This window comes from Chiloscyllium punctatum, chromosome 9, assembly GCF_047496795.1.
Source record: "Chiloscyllium punctatum isolate Juve2018m chromosome 9, sChiPun1.3, whole genome shotgun sequence".
Classification (NCBI taxonomy): Eukaryota; Metazoa; Chordata; class Chondrichthyes; order Orectolobiformes; family Hemiscylliidae; genus Chiloscyllium; species Chiloscyllium punctatum.
In genome coordinates this window covers 118,563,230-118,578,563 of record NC_092747.1, presented here as the reverse complement: position 1 = coordinate 118,578,563, position 15,334 = coordinate 118,563,230, and positions in this window count along the sequence as shown.

The following is a 15,334-nucleotide window of genomic DNA, read 5'->3' as shown; positions in this document are numbered from 1 at the left end:
ATGTTGCAATTGTACCAGCCTCCACCACATCTTCTGGCAGCTCATTCCATACACGTACCACCCTCTGCATGAAAATGTTGCCCCTTAGGTTTCTTTTATATCTCTCCCCTCTCACCTTAAACCTATGCCCTCTAGTTCTGGACTCCCTGACCCCAGGGAAAATACTTTGTCTATTTACCCTATCTGTGCCCTTCATAATTTTGTAAACTACTATAAGGTCACCCCTCAGCCTCTGACACTCCAGGGAAAACAGTCCCAGCCTATTCAGCCTCTCCCTGTAGCTCAGATCCTCCAACCCTGGCAACATCCTTGTAAATCTTTTCTGAACCCTTTCAAGTTTCACAATATCTTTCCAATAGGAAGAAGACCAGAATTGCAGGCAATATTTCAACAGTGGCCTAACCAATGTCCTGTACAGCCGCAACATGACCTCCCAACTCCTGTACTCAATACTCTGACCAATAAAGGACAGCATACCAAATGCCTTCTTCACTATCCTATCTACCTGCGAAACCATTTTCAAGGATCTATGAATCTGCACTCCAAGGTCTCTTTGTTCAGCAACACTCACTAAGACTTTACCATTAAGTGTATAAGTCCTGCGAAGATTTGCTTTCCCAAAATGCAGCATCTCACATTCATCTGAATTAAACTCAATCTGCCACTTCTCAGCCCATTGGCCCATCTGGTCCAGATCCTGTTGTAATCTGAGATAACTCTCTTCGCTGTCCACTACACCTCCAATTTTGGTGTCATCTGCAAACTTACTAACTGTAAGTAACTGTAAACTTACTAACTGTAACTAACGCTCGCATCCAAATCATTTATGTAAATGACAAAAATTAGTGTGTCCAGCACCGATCCTTGTGGAACTCCACTGGTTACAGGCCTCCAGTCTGAAAAACAACGTCACCCTCTGTCTTCTACCTTTGAGCCAGTTCTGTATCCAAATGGCTAGTTCTCCCTGTATTCCATGAGATCTAACCTTGCTAATCAGTCTCCCATGGGGATCCTTGTCGAATGCCTTACTGAAGTCTATGTAGATCACATCTACTGCTCTGCCCTCATCAATCATCTCTGTTACTTCTTCAAAAAACTCAATCAAGTTAGTGAGACATGATTTCCCATGCACAAAGCCATGTTGACTATCCGAAATCAGTCCTTGCCTTTCCAAATACATGTACATCCTGTCCCTCAGGATTTCCTCCAAGAACTTGCCCCACCACTGAGGTCAGGCTCACTGGTCTATAGTTCCCTGGCTTGTCTGTACTGCCCTTCTTAAACAGTGGCACCATGTTTGCCAACCTCCAGTCTTCCGGCACCTCACCTGTGACTACCCATGATACAAATATCTCAGCAAGAGGCCCAGCAATCACTTCTCTAGCTTCCCACAGAGTTCTCAGGCACACCTGATCAGGTCCTGGGGATTTATCCACCTTTAACCGTTTAAGGCATCCAGCATTTCCTCCTCTGTTATCTGGACATTTTGCAAGATGTCACCATCTATTTCCCTACAGTCTATATCTTCCACAGTAAATACTGATGCAAAATATTCATTTAGTATCTCCCCCATTTTCTGTGGCTCCACACAAAGGCTGCCTTGCTGATCTTTGAGGGGCCCTATTCTCTCCCTTTTACCCTTTTGTCCTTAATATATTTGTAAAAACCCTTTGGATTCTCCTTAATTTTATTTGCCAATGCTATTTCATGTCCCCGTTTTGTCCTCCTGATTTCCCTCTTAAGTATACTCCTACTTTCTTTATACTCTTCTAAGGATTCACTCGATCTATCCTGTCTATATCTGACATATGATTCCTTCTTTTTCTTAACCAAGCCCTCAATTTCTTTAGTCATTCAGCATTCCCTATACCTACCAGTCTTCCCTTTAACCCTGACAGGAATATACTTTCTCTGGATTCTTGTTATCTCTTTTCTGAAGGCTTCCCATTTTCCAGCCGTCCCTTTACCTGCGAACATCTGCCTCCAATCAGCTTTCGAAAGTTCTTGCCTAATACGGTCAAAATTGGCTTTTCTTCAATTTAGAACTTCAACTTTTAGATCTGGTCTATCCTTTTTCATCACTATTTTAAAACAAATAGAATTATGGTTGCTGGCCCCAAAGTGCTCCCCCACTGACACCTCAGTCACCTGCCCTGCCTTATTTCCCAAGAGTAGGTCAAGTTTTGCACCTTTTCCTATAGGTACATCCACATTCTGAATCAGAAAATTTTCTTGTTCACACGTAACAAATTCCTCTCCATCTAAACCCTTAACACTATGGCAGTCCCAGTCTATGTTTGGGAAGTTAAAATCCCCTACTGTAACTACCCTATTATTCTTACAGATAGCTGAGATCTCCTTACAAGTTTGTTTTTCAATTTCCCTCTGACTATTAGGGGGTCTATAATACAATTCCAATAAGGTGATCAACCCTTTCTTATTTCTCAGTTCCACCCAAATATCTTCCCTGGATGTATTTTCAGGAATATCCTCCCTCAGCACAGCTGTAATGCTATCCCTTATCAAAAATGTTGCTCCCCTTCCTCTCTTGCCTCCCTTTCTATCCTTCCTGTAGCATTTGTATCCTGGAACATTAAGCTGCCAGTCCTGTCCATCCCTGAGTCATGTTTCCGTAATTGCTATGATATTCCAGTCCCATGTTCCTAACCATGCCCTGAGTTCATCTGGCTTCCCTGTTAGGCCCCTTGCATTGAAATAAATGCAGTTCAATTTATTAGTCCTACCTTGTCCCTGCCTGCCCTGACTGTTTGACTCACTTCTGTTCTCTGCTGTACCCGTCTCTGATCGATCTCTTTCCTCACTATCTCCCTGGGTCCCACCCCCCCACCTTACTAGTTTAAATCCTCCCAAGCAGTTCTAGCAAATTTCCCTGCCAGTATATTAGTCCCCTTCCAATTTAGGTGCAATCCGTCCTTCTTGTATAGGTCACTTCTACCTCAAAAGAGATTCCAATGATCCAAAAATGTGAATCCTTCTCCCATACACCAGCTCCTCAGCCATGCATTCATCTGCTCTATCCTCCTATTCCAGCCCTCACTAGCTTGTAGCACTGGGAGTAATCCAGATATTACTACTCTTGAGGACCTCCTTTTTAAATTTCTGCCTAACTCTCTGTAATGTCACTTCAGAGTCTCAACCTTTTCCCTTCCAATGTCGTTGGTTCCAATGTGGACAATGACCTCCTGCTGGCCCCTCTCCCCCGTGAGAACATTCTGCACCCTCTCAGAGACATCCTTGATCCTGGTACCAGGGAAACAACACACCATTCTGCTTTTTCTTTTCTGTGGCCAGCAACGTCTGTCTGTCCCTCTGACTACAGAATCCCCTAACATAATTGATCTCTTTTAAGCCGACGTACCCCTCGTTGCATACAGCCAGTCTCAACTCCAGAAACTTGGCTGTTCGTGCTATGTTCCTCTGAGAATCCATCACCCACTACATTTTCCAAAACAACATACCTGTTTGAAATGGGTATATCCACAAAAGACTCCTGCTCTAGGTGCCTACCTCTCTTACCTTTCCTGGAGTTAACCCATCTATGTGACTGTATCTGAGACATTCCCCCCTTCCTATATCTGCCATCCATCACATACTGTTGCTGTTGCAAATTCCTCATCGCTTCTGTCTGTCTCTCCAACCGATCCACTCGATCTGATAAGATCCACATCCAACAGCATTTATGGCAGATATAATCTGCAGTAACCCTTAAACTCTCTTTAAACTCCCACATCTGACAAGAAGTACATATCACTGCATAGGCCATTTTGCCCCTTCACAATCTACAGACCCAGAAAATAACACCGTCTTATTCCTATACAAACACTGCCCCAGGTTAAATTAATAGCTATGGCTTATATTTTAAGTTTAATCAAGAGACTTATCTCCAAAAACATATCATCAAGAAAGAATCCATTATACTCACTACTGCAGCCTTTCTCTGGGACAGACTTAAAACTACAAATAAGTTATCTGATTCTGTGCTGGGAACTTCGCCCAGCAGTTCCTCCAAGATTAGTTGTGAATTTCACTGTTCATTTTCCCAGATGCACTCCGATGTCCAGCAATACACAAATTCAAACAGCAAAGGTGGTAACTATGCAGGCTCTCTCTCTCTCTCTCTCTCTCTCTCTCTCTCTCTCTTTCAGTCCCCTGCACTGTCGTCACCATTTGCTTCCTTGACGTTCTGGAGAAAATGGCTTCAGATGTGTTTACAGATCATACATTTGGAGATGCCAGGTTGGTCTCCAGTTGCTCCCTGAAATGAGAAGCTAGCATAGAAATTCAGGGTGGCTGTAACCTTGGTGGGGACCAGGCAGGAATGGCTACTCTGTCCATCTGAGTGCAAGTCCACCTCCGTATATAACCCAGCTGGTTTTGATTGCCGTGCTCATCGATCATCTGTGCCTGCCGCTTTATTTCTGAGAACATGAGTATGAGGCCAGTAGCTGCAGTGTGTTGCTATTCTCCTCCACCCCCCCTTGGACGATCTTCATCTCTTGCTTCCACCTTTGGAGGCCACAGGTAGAGGTTGATAGATGTGAGGCTGGAAAAGCACTGCAAGTCCGATAGCAACTGAGGAGCAAGAGAGTCAATGTTTTGGGCAGAAACCATTCACCAAGATTCACATCAGTATCCAGACAAATGATTTTGGCATGAAACATTGACTCTCCTGCTCCTCAGATGTTGTCTGACCTGCTATGCTCTTCCAGCTTCACATCTATTGATTGTGACTTCCAGCATCTACAGAGCCGACTGTCTCCTAGCAGCTAGAAGTTGCTGGGTTTTGCCAGGATTTTGAACACTATTGTAACTGGTCCCTCCTTCAATATTGTTTTCACATTTGAAGCAACTGCAATCTCTCTAGACATTGATGTCCATGTCAGATGTGTGAGGAGACAATCTGTGGGGGGATAGCAGAAAGAGAACTCATTCTTACCAAAGTATTCCTGAGCCTTCATGTCAATCAAAATAAACATCGTATTATATCTTGAAATTTGTGACAAAGTGGCTTTGCAAGGAGGTTGATGTCATGCCTCTAAAGAGTTCCAAGGTATGTAATCTTTATTCAGACATCAATTATGTCAGCAACAAGTTCATAGTGTAATGCAAAAGTGGAATTCTGGCAATAAGGGCATTTATTCTCCACAAACCTTCACCACCACTACAACCATCCCAACACACATATACACACACACACACACATATATACACACACACACACACACACATATATACACACACACACATATATACACACACACACACACATATACACACACACACACACACACACACACACATATACACACACATATACACACACACACACACATATACACACACACACACATATACACACACATACACACACACACACACACATATACACACACATACACACACACACACACACATATATACACACACACACACACACACACACACATATATACACACACACACATACATATATATATATATATATACACACATATATACACACATATACACACATATACATACACACACATACACGCACACATACATACATACACACACACATATGGACACACACACACATACATACATACACACACGTACATACACACACACATACATACACACATATACACGTATACACACATATACATACAAACACACACATACACACATATACACGGATACACACATATATATACACATATACACACACACACACACATATACATGGATACACACATATATACACACATACACACACATATACACGGATACACACACACATATACACGGATACACACACACATATATATACACACACATACACATATATGGACACATATACACATATACACACACATATACTTACACACACACATACACACACATACATACATACACACACATACACACACATACATACATACACACACATACATACACACACACATATACATACACACACACATATACATATATGGACACACACACACACGGACACACACACACATACACACACACTCACATATACATACATGCACATATACATGTACATACACACACATACACGGACGGACACACACACACACACGGACACACATGCACACACATACATGGACACACATACACACACACACACACACACACACACATCACTGACCATATCTGTGCATTTTTACAGTTCACTTTGCAAATGTGGCAGCACTGGAGTGGTGTATTCCACTTGCATCTCTGAAACACATTCCATAACTAAGATCCTGCGATTTGTTTTCTAGTTGGCATCTGATCACATTTGCTCAGCTGACATGAGACAATTAGTCCAAACAACTTGAGGTCATTCTTGGACACTGAATGATCTACTTATCTGGTGTTATTCAATACCAGATAAGTAGCATTACTGAGTCAGGGGATGCATGAATAATGCAATTGCCCTTGCACACCTAAGAGTCAAACAATTATTCTCTGCTTGCAGAGTTTGTGAGTTATTTGTAGGCTCTGCCTGAGTTGCAGAATGATAATTTGTCCCATTACCAATCCCATCCTGCATGTTTCCTTCTGTCTTGCTTCCTCTGTGACATAATGACCTTTCTGCCTCACCCCCCTGCCTTTCCACTCAGCCCTTTTATCGCACATAGCCATCAATGTCCACCTTCCCCCTCCATCCCCCACCCTGATCCCATGGCTTGGTGAATTGTCATGTCCTTGTTGACATTCTCTCCCATTTAGGCCAAAGTGACAGTGACTTGAGAAACTCCCCATCCACCTAAAGCTCCCCATCTGCTCCTTTACTCAATGACCATCTCAAGTTGCCCTCTAACATTTTCTTTTGTGTGAGGAAACCCATTCCCAGAGTTCAGTTATTCACTTTCCCTGAGATTCCATGGACCTTTGCTGAAAGGTCCCCTGACTATTAGAGAACACACCCCTAGTACTGACTGTGGTCCAACCGACCACAAGTTCTTACTGACTTAGCGGGTGGGGGAGGGGTTGACAGGTCAATGAGGAGGGTGTGGAGTACCAGAATTTCCTGATCTAACATTGATGTGGAAGAACCATCTCCACACACTGTACCAATTTGTACATAATCCACCTTCACAGGGTGATCTCAGGATGTGATTGATAAGAATTGCCCAAAAGTTGACCTCAGCATGTGGACAACAGCAGCTATTCTTTGCTTGAGTCTATCTGCACCAGTCCTGATACTTGAAAACGATAGTCCAGTTTGGAGGCAATCCACCATAGAAATAGAGAAATACATGCTGCTCTATAACATTTGATTTAGTATTTCTTTAAATTCCACTGCAGGTTACTTGCAAGGGCTGCTAAGGTAGTTTTGCATGCATTTTGAACAGGTCACAGCCACCAAATAGCTCCTCCTCACGCCACAATTAGACTGTGACCCATTGGCTGAGACTTGATGCCCTTTGTGTACTCAACCTCCAAATGCCTTTCTCTCCCGCTTTTCTGACAGTTTTTGTCTAGCTTGGCCTCAGCACAGAGTAGACAGATTTCATGTGAACATACTAGTTAGGAACAGAAGTAGGCAGATGGCCCCTCAAGTCTGCTCTGAGTCTGCTTCTTCAGCACTCTTCCTGGCAGAACTCATTGAATGCTCATCTGCTGTATGCATGACAATGACGTGAGAGAAGATGTATGATAGGTAGCTTCTTTTTAACAGGGCAAATAGTTGCAGAAATTCACTAGTCACTAACAACTGGTCTGACTGTTTAGGTGCATAGATGGAGGAGGGAAAGAGAAGGGAGTGGTGGTATTTGTTAGTCTGTATTACTTAAAATTTGTCTAGGCTAGGCAGATAAAACAGATGTTGTCAAGTTGACAGCTTGTTTTTACACTTCATTGAAAAGGGAATTGAATGGAACATTAAACGGCTGCCAATTCACTCGTACCCAAGATGAATTTGTATCCAAATATGTATTTTTCTGGAGACTTCATGAAAGGCCATAAATCTGAGACTTTGCTAGTGTTGCTTCTCTCTCCACAGCTGCTACTGAATGGATTGAATATTTATATCATTTCACATTTGGACATCAAGAGCATCTTGGATTTTCTGAAGAGTTTTGGTTGAGGTAGATGGAAGAAAACGATACTTAGATTCAAGATTAGTTATCATTGATTTTCCACAAATTTAACTTATTAGAAAACTATACTATGATAGAAGTGAGAAGAATTGAACAAATAGGTGAGGGGGAAAGATTTTAAAGGGTCTTAAGAGGTAACTTTTTCACACAGAGGATAGTGTGTGTATGGAATGAATTGCCAGAGGAGTGGTGGAGCTGGCACAATTATGTTTAACAGGCATCTGGATGGGTACATGAATAGGAAGTATTTAGAAAGATATGGGCCAAATGCTGGCAAATGGGATTAGAATAACTTAGGATATCTGGTCGGCGTGAATGAGTTGCACCAAAGGGTCTGTTTTCATGCTGGAGAGCTTTATGACTCTAAGTAATGTTGTAACACTGAACATGTTGGCAACTAGAAGCTTTATTTTGGAGAAAGACATTTATACACCAGTAAACCACAATTGTACCTAGTCACCTGACTCTGTTGTCAATGTAACGTGCTTTCACTTTAGAATCACTAACCATTGTGACACATCATGATTTCAGTATTCAGCTGAAACTGTAGAATTTCAGAGCTCTAGGAATCCTGCAACTGTAAAAATCAGCAAAAAATAACGAGAACAGCAGCCAGTAACTTTGAATTACTATGGAAGTGAGGATGCTTGCGAATGTGCCAATCCCTAGTGCTGGAAAACAAAAGGCATTGAGACAATTGGAATTTCTGTCAGTTTCCATCTCAAAACTGAAGTAGCTACAGAACTGAAATAGCAAGTCAACTAGATAAGAATGTTAACTGTGTTATCAATATTGGAGAGTGCTACAAGCTATGTTACATTACGTTTCATTGAGAAGCAGAAGAGCCAGAGTGGAAAAACTTTGAAGAGTTGGTTTGTACGTTCTGCTGCAGAAATACCATGGAAAAACTCAAGGCCAGAGTAATGGATATAAATATTGTCGAGAGCACCAGACAAAAATGAGAGTCTGTCCAGCATGTTTGTTCTCTAAAAGCACGAAACCGGATCCAGCTGAACATGTGTGTGCCAAGTGAAAGAATGAAAGCCAGTCAATATAGATGGCAGCTGGAGAGATGTCAGGTGATGATTCTGATGTATCACACTACACCCATACATCAGTTCGAAAGGTGATAGATTATGTGTGACTGTTAGAATGATGGCTGCAGAAGGTTGGGTTAATGTGGGTGACAGGTACTGTTGTTTTCTACCTCACCTATATGATGTGATTAGAAAATGAAGCCCTCAGAGGTAACATTGAGACTATATGATGGAGCAATAGTCAACCAGGAGGACTGTGAGCCCAATGCAGTTCCAGAGAGTAGACATTAAGCAACATAGAATCCCTACAGCCAAATATGTCCACATCAACCCTCCAAAGAGCAACCCATCCAGATCCATTCCCCATTATTTTACATTTTGCCTAATTGACACATCCCTGCACACTGTGGGCAATTAAGCATGGCCAATTCACCTAGCCTGCACACCTTTGGATTGTGTGATGAAACCGGAACACCTGGAGAAAACCCATGCAGACACGGGGAGAATGTGCAAACTCCACACAGACAGTCGTTTGAGGCTGGAATCAAACCTGGGTCCCTGGCACTGTCAGGCAGCAGTGCTAACCACTGAGCCACCATGCCATCCTATTTACTCATCTTCACTGAAAAAAAGTCAAAATTTGGTACTGGTAACACTATGGGTGCCAGAAGAGATTTGCCAATTAGTTGCAGGCCACTAAGCCACTGACAGAACAGATCTTAAGAGATTACAACAATATCTTCACAAGTCTTGGATGCTTCCTGGTGAATATCATGTTAATAGATGAGGGTGTGAGATCAAATTAGCATCTGATGAAGAGAGTTAAAGCTGCTCTCAAATTCTGCCTGGAAAAAGGTTATAGAAGAGCTGGAAAAGAAGGCAATAATCAGTGATGACTCCTACAGATTGGACCAGCAGAGATAAATCCTGCAAGACTGAAATCATGCATAGATTCAAAGACTCTCAGCAAAACTTTGAAGAGGAATCATTACCCCATGCCAAGCATTGAAGTAATTTGCCACAGCTTGCCATAGCAAAGACCTTAATTACCCTCTATGAAAATGACGGTTACTGTCAAGTGAAGCTGGATGAAATCAGCAGTCTTCTAATTATATTGGGAGATACAGATGGCTACACATGTCATTTGACATTTCCACTGCTCCAGAAGAATATCAACACAGACAGCTTCCACACTGGAAAGATCATGGACTAACATGAGTGATCTACAGATGGGGAGATAGAACGGAATAAGTCATTGCACACCATAAATAGAATCCAGCTCAAATACTAGAGAGATCTTGCCAAATGAACCAAGAAGTTGAATGGGAAAAAGAAGTTGCAACTAAAGATGTTCCAAGTAAAGTACATAAGTCATGAACTGATAAGTAAACAGATTTGACCCAGATTCTGATAAGTTGAGAGTTATGGCAGGGACACAGCAATTAACAAATGTAGTAAGGTGAAATTGTTTGCCATATTTGTGGATTATCTTGCAACAATCTTACCTAATTTGCGATCAGAATATAAACCTCTACACAAGTCCACTGTTAAAGATGTGGAGTGGTATTGGAGCATCAAACTAAAGCAACAGCTTTTGATATCATCAAGTAATTAACGCTGATGATGCTACCGCTGAGGTACTAGAATGTTAATGGTATCACCTTGTATTGTGATGTCGGTAAGACAGGATTTGGAGATCAAAGACATTGTACCAAATCAAAATTCAGCAGATCACCTGAAGGCCTGATCAAGACGTCTTTTTAATGCACCAAGGGCAACTAGTTAATTTACATTCATATTATTTACACAAACGAAATGATGCTATTCATGAAGCGAAAGGTTATTGGCTTATTGTTTTTGCTTGTGAACACCTCAATCAATATCAGTCTGGATGAAACAGGATGACTGGGTCTGACTACAGCTCACTTCAAACTGTCCTTCTCATAACATTTCCATCTCCATCTTAGCATCTTCAAAGAATGTCACATCGTTTGCAGAGATAACATTTGGAAATGGCATACAAGCAAGGGAAGCAGATGTGTATAGACAGTGGCGTTCTTGACATGTTATGAAGAAAATTGAGAATGCTAAGACAGTGTTTGAATCTGGAGGATTTCAATGAGAAGCAACAGCTCAACATGCTGTAGGAATCATCAACCCAGCAGCGATATTGAAACTGAAAGACAAGAGACTTGCACAAATCAAGCACTCACTGTGGGAACAGTAGTCTCCAAGGATGGCACATTACCTTGCACTGGCACTAAGCATATTCTACATAAACATCTTTCCACACACTTTTAAAATGTACCACTTCCACACTCCAATAAACCCCTTAACAACACCCTTGTCTCTTTTCACAATGCAAAGGCAAAGGCACATCTACGTTATGTTTATTAATAACTCAAGTTTTTCACAGATGCTTCTGTTGATATAATATTATTAAATGTTACATTTTTGATGAAGCATGAATCAATTTTTTTCTTGCATGTGGGGATTGAAGAATACACTGCGTCATTTTATAAGTCTGCATTACTGGCAGAAAACAGTGTCTAACTAAATAGAGAAGAAGCATCATACAGCACAGAAACATGTTCATCAGCCCACCATGTCTATGCCAACCATCAAACAACAAAATGTATGTGAAATAACTCCATAGAGGCAGTTATCTTGTCACCAAGTCTCCCTTCATTTACATGTGATATTGATCTCAGAGCCAACTCTCAGAGTGAACAGGATGTCTGATTCTCCTGTTTATATCTGTCATCCAGGGTCTCTGATTGGAATAGGTTAACAGCCTCAACCGTGGAAATCATATTCTCTGAGGTCCACCTGGCTGACCTCTTTACAATCACTGCACCATTTACCTGCATTAGGGGTATAGTGTCATACAGCCATGCACAGTAGAACACTGGTCCATGTTGAATGATCAGAAAATGCTATACTCACTATTAACACTCTCACCTGAGAGCTGTGGCATTCTATATAAGCCCAAAATTCAAAGTGATACAACAGTGCAGCACCGAGGGTGCACTGTTGTAGGTACTGTCTTTCAATCACATGCTGAAGACATTTTGTCCCTCAAATGGAGTGAAACATTCCTAAGGCATTAATTTGAAGAAGAATTGGGCATTTTTCAGCTATCCCAGCCAGCACTTATCCTTTAATATACACAATTATAACAGGTTATCTGTTTGCTATCACATTTCTGTGTGCTGCTGTATTTCCTACATTACTATTGAATGACAGTCATAGATGTACTTTGCAACTACAAATTGCTTTTGGTCATCCCAAGGTCGTGAAAAAACATATATAATCCCAGGACATTTTTACTTCCTTTCCTTTTACTGAAATTTATTATGTGCACTTTCATCTATGGCAGTAAAGTATCAAAGTACTCATTTATATATTGTTGTAATTCTCTATAATGGCAGAGAATATTTCAAGAAGGTCAACAAATTTTAGGACTTTTGACCTTACATTTTAATCTAAGAAGTAGAATGTTTGATGGAATCAATTTTTCATTTAATTGTCAGGACATAATACAGCAGATTTGTGTTACTTGGAAACATAGGACTTCAGGACGAATGGCCTCCTCATTGTTCCTAAGATGATAAAAACAAGGACTGCAGATGCTGGAAACCAGATTCTGGATTAGAGTGGTGCTGGAAAAGCACAGCAGTTCAGGCAGCATCCAAGGAGCAGGAAAATCGACGTTTCGGGCAAAAGCCTTTCATCAGGAATACAGGGCTGTATTCCTGCTCCTCGGATGCTGCCTGAACTGCTGTGCTTTTCCAGCACCATCTAATCCAGAATCACGTTCCTAAGAGCCTGCTCTGCTATTTGATGAAATAGTAGTTGATCTTATCTGTGTTCTCCATCCTTCATTACTGCCTGTCCTCCAAAATCCTTGACACCTTTCAAAATTCGACCTAATTTTAACCTTAAATGGACTCAATGATCCAGCCTTTTTTTTTGTTTTTGACTTATCATAACATGCATTCAAATACAAAGTGTATATCAGTTAGGCTCAATGGTATGAATGGTGGGGAAATGCATAAGTTCAACTCTATTCCAGCAATGTCTCCAGTTCAAAAACCATTTTGTTGGTTGCAATGAGTGATGGGATGTCTGATGGTCCTGATAGATTCCATATAAATGCAAGGCTTTCTTTAGAAGAGGCCATTATTTTATGATTCACTCAGTAATCATTTCTTGATTGGAAGCCCAGGAAACAGAGCTAGAATTAAAAAGAATGTCATTTTCAAAACTTTGAAATTCATCTATTTGAAATTTTGTAGAATAAGATTGCTTTGCAGCTATGAAAATGCCCTCAATTTAATATCACAGTTTCAATACAAACGTTTCCAAACTCATCATGAATTTTATACAATCACTGCGGTGTGGAAGCAGGCTGTTCAGCCCATCGAGCCCATACTGACACTCCAAAGAGCATTCTATCCATACTCACCCCCTTACCCTATCCCTATAACCCTGCATTTCCCATGGTTAATCCATCTAACCTGCACATCCCTGGACGCTATGGGCAATTTGGCACAGTCAATTCATCCGACCTGCACACCTTTGGGCTGTGGGAGGAAACTGGAGCACCTGGTGGAAACCCATGCAGACACAGGGAAAATGTGCAAACTCTACACAGACAGTCGCCTGAAGCTGGAATTAAATCTGGTTCCCTGGTGTCACTGAGCCACTGTGCGGCCCATAGAATTCAAATAAACAGCAGGGCTGTCAAACATTTCTTAAATTCAGAACATGGAATAAAGATATATTAATGTCAAAATGTCACCAACAAATGCAATGGTCCACCACAGTAGAAAAACGTGGATGCAGGGCTAAGCCATTTTGTCCCTTAGGCCATCTACCATTCAATTACCTCTTAGCCAACTTATAAAAGCTACTAGTCTGGGAATTTCTTCACCCTGCTCAAATTTTCAGATATTCATAAGCAGCTGGCATTGAACCAGAAATAAACTGCTGCTTATTCATGCAAATCCATCCAAATGGTCCATGATATAGTCTGTTTATAATTTATTTAATTCCTTTACATTGTCACAGCCAACTCCAGCTTCTCACTCACTTTTTCAGAACCGTAGTCATTAATTCACAGTTAACACGTCTGTCAGGCCAGCATCGTCTTGATTAGTACTGTTATTCAAATCAAAAGGCTGATAATTAAGTTCATCCATCTGTGGAGTTCTAAGTGCTAACTAGAGCTGAAGAACAAATTAACATTATTTAGGTGTTACTTAACCACTGTCACTTGCTAATCATATCAGCAGATATGTATGATTTGCAATAAGACGATGGTGTTGCTAATGCTAACTGCTATTAAAGATATTACAGAATTGGGAACAGAAGAAAATAAAAAAAACTAATTTAAATTCAGCACTATTAGTGTGGGAGTCAATAGATTATAATTAATGTCTTTGTGCAGTAATTTCATAAACCATTCATTTTGTGTGTGCATCATATTAAAAGGACTTGTCGAAGGTTAGGTGTCTTTCTCATATCTGACTCACAAGAAAAGGGATGAATATTTAGTGAATTAACAACTGTCCAGTGGTATTGTTGACACTACATCTCTGTTGAGGAAGAATCATGCAGTTGATTCCTTGTTCGGAACAGAATGTACAAATTTTGCTGTGAGCAAAACACACAGTCTTTGATTAGTTTGTGGCAGATTCCAGCCAGCATATGATTGCTGAAACAATAGGTTTCCATGGCTACGTGTGTACAGCAAAACTTTTCCTACTATCTCATCAGTCATAAACAAGACCAGGAACACTTATAGAGGAGCATTGTGGAATCTCATGCATGGCACATTTTTTATCAATCACAAGAAATTTAAGTAGAGATGCAATTAATTCAATTTTCCAACTGACAGCTCCCAAACCCACAATTGCCTTGACACCTTTATCATGCCTCTGTCACCTTAAAGCTCAGCTTTTGTAATGCTCATCTGATTGACTTCCTACCTCTTAAACTCCAACACTGTCAGAACTCCAACTGCATCTCTTCTGCACAAAATATCATTTATTCTACCTTCCAAACCCCTGTGCACTTAAACTACTTCCACACATCTCTTTGCATTGACTTTAACATGCTTGTTGAGAAGTGTTGGTACTGGAAAACCACAGCAGACCAGGCAGCATCCAAGGA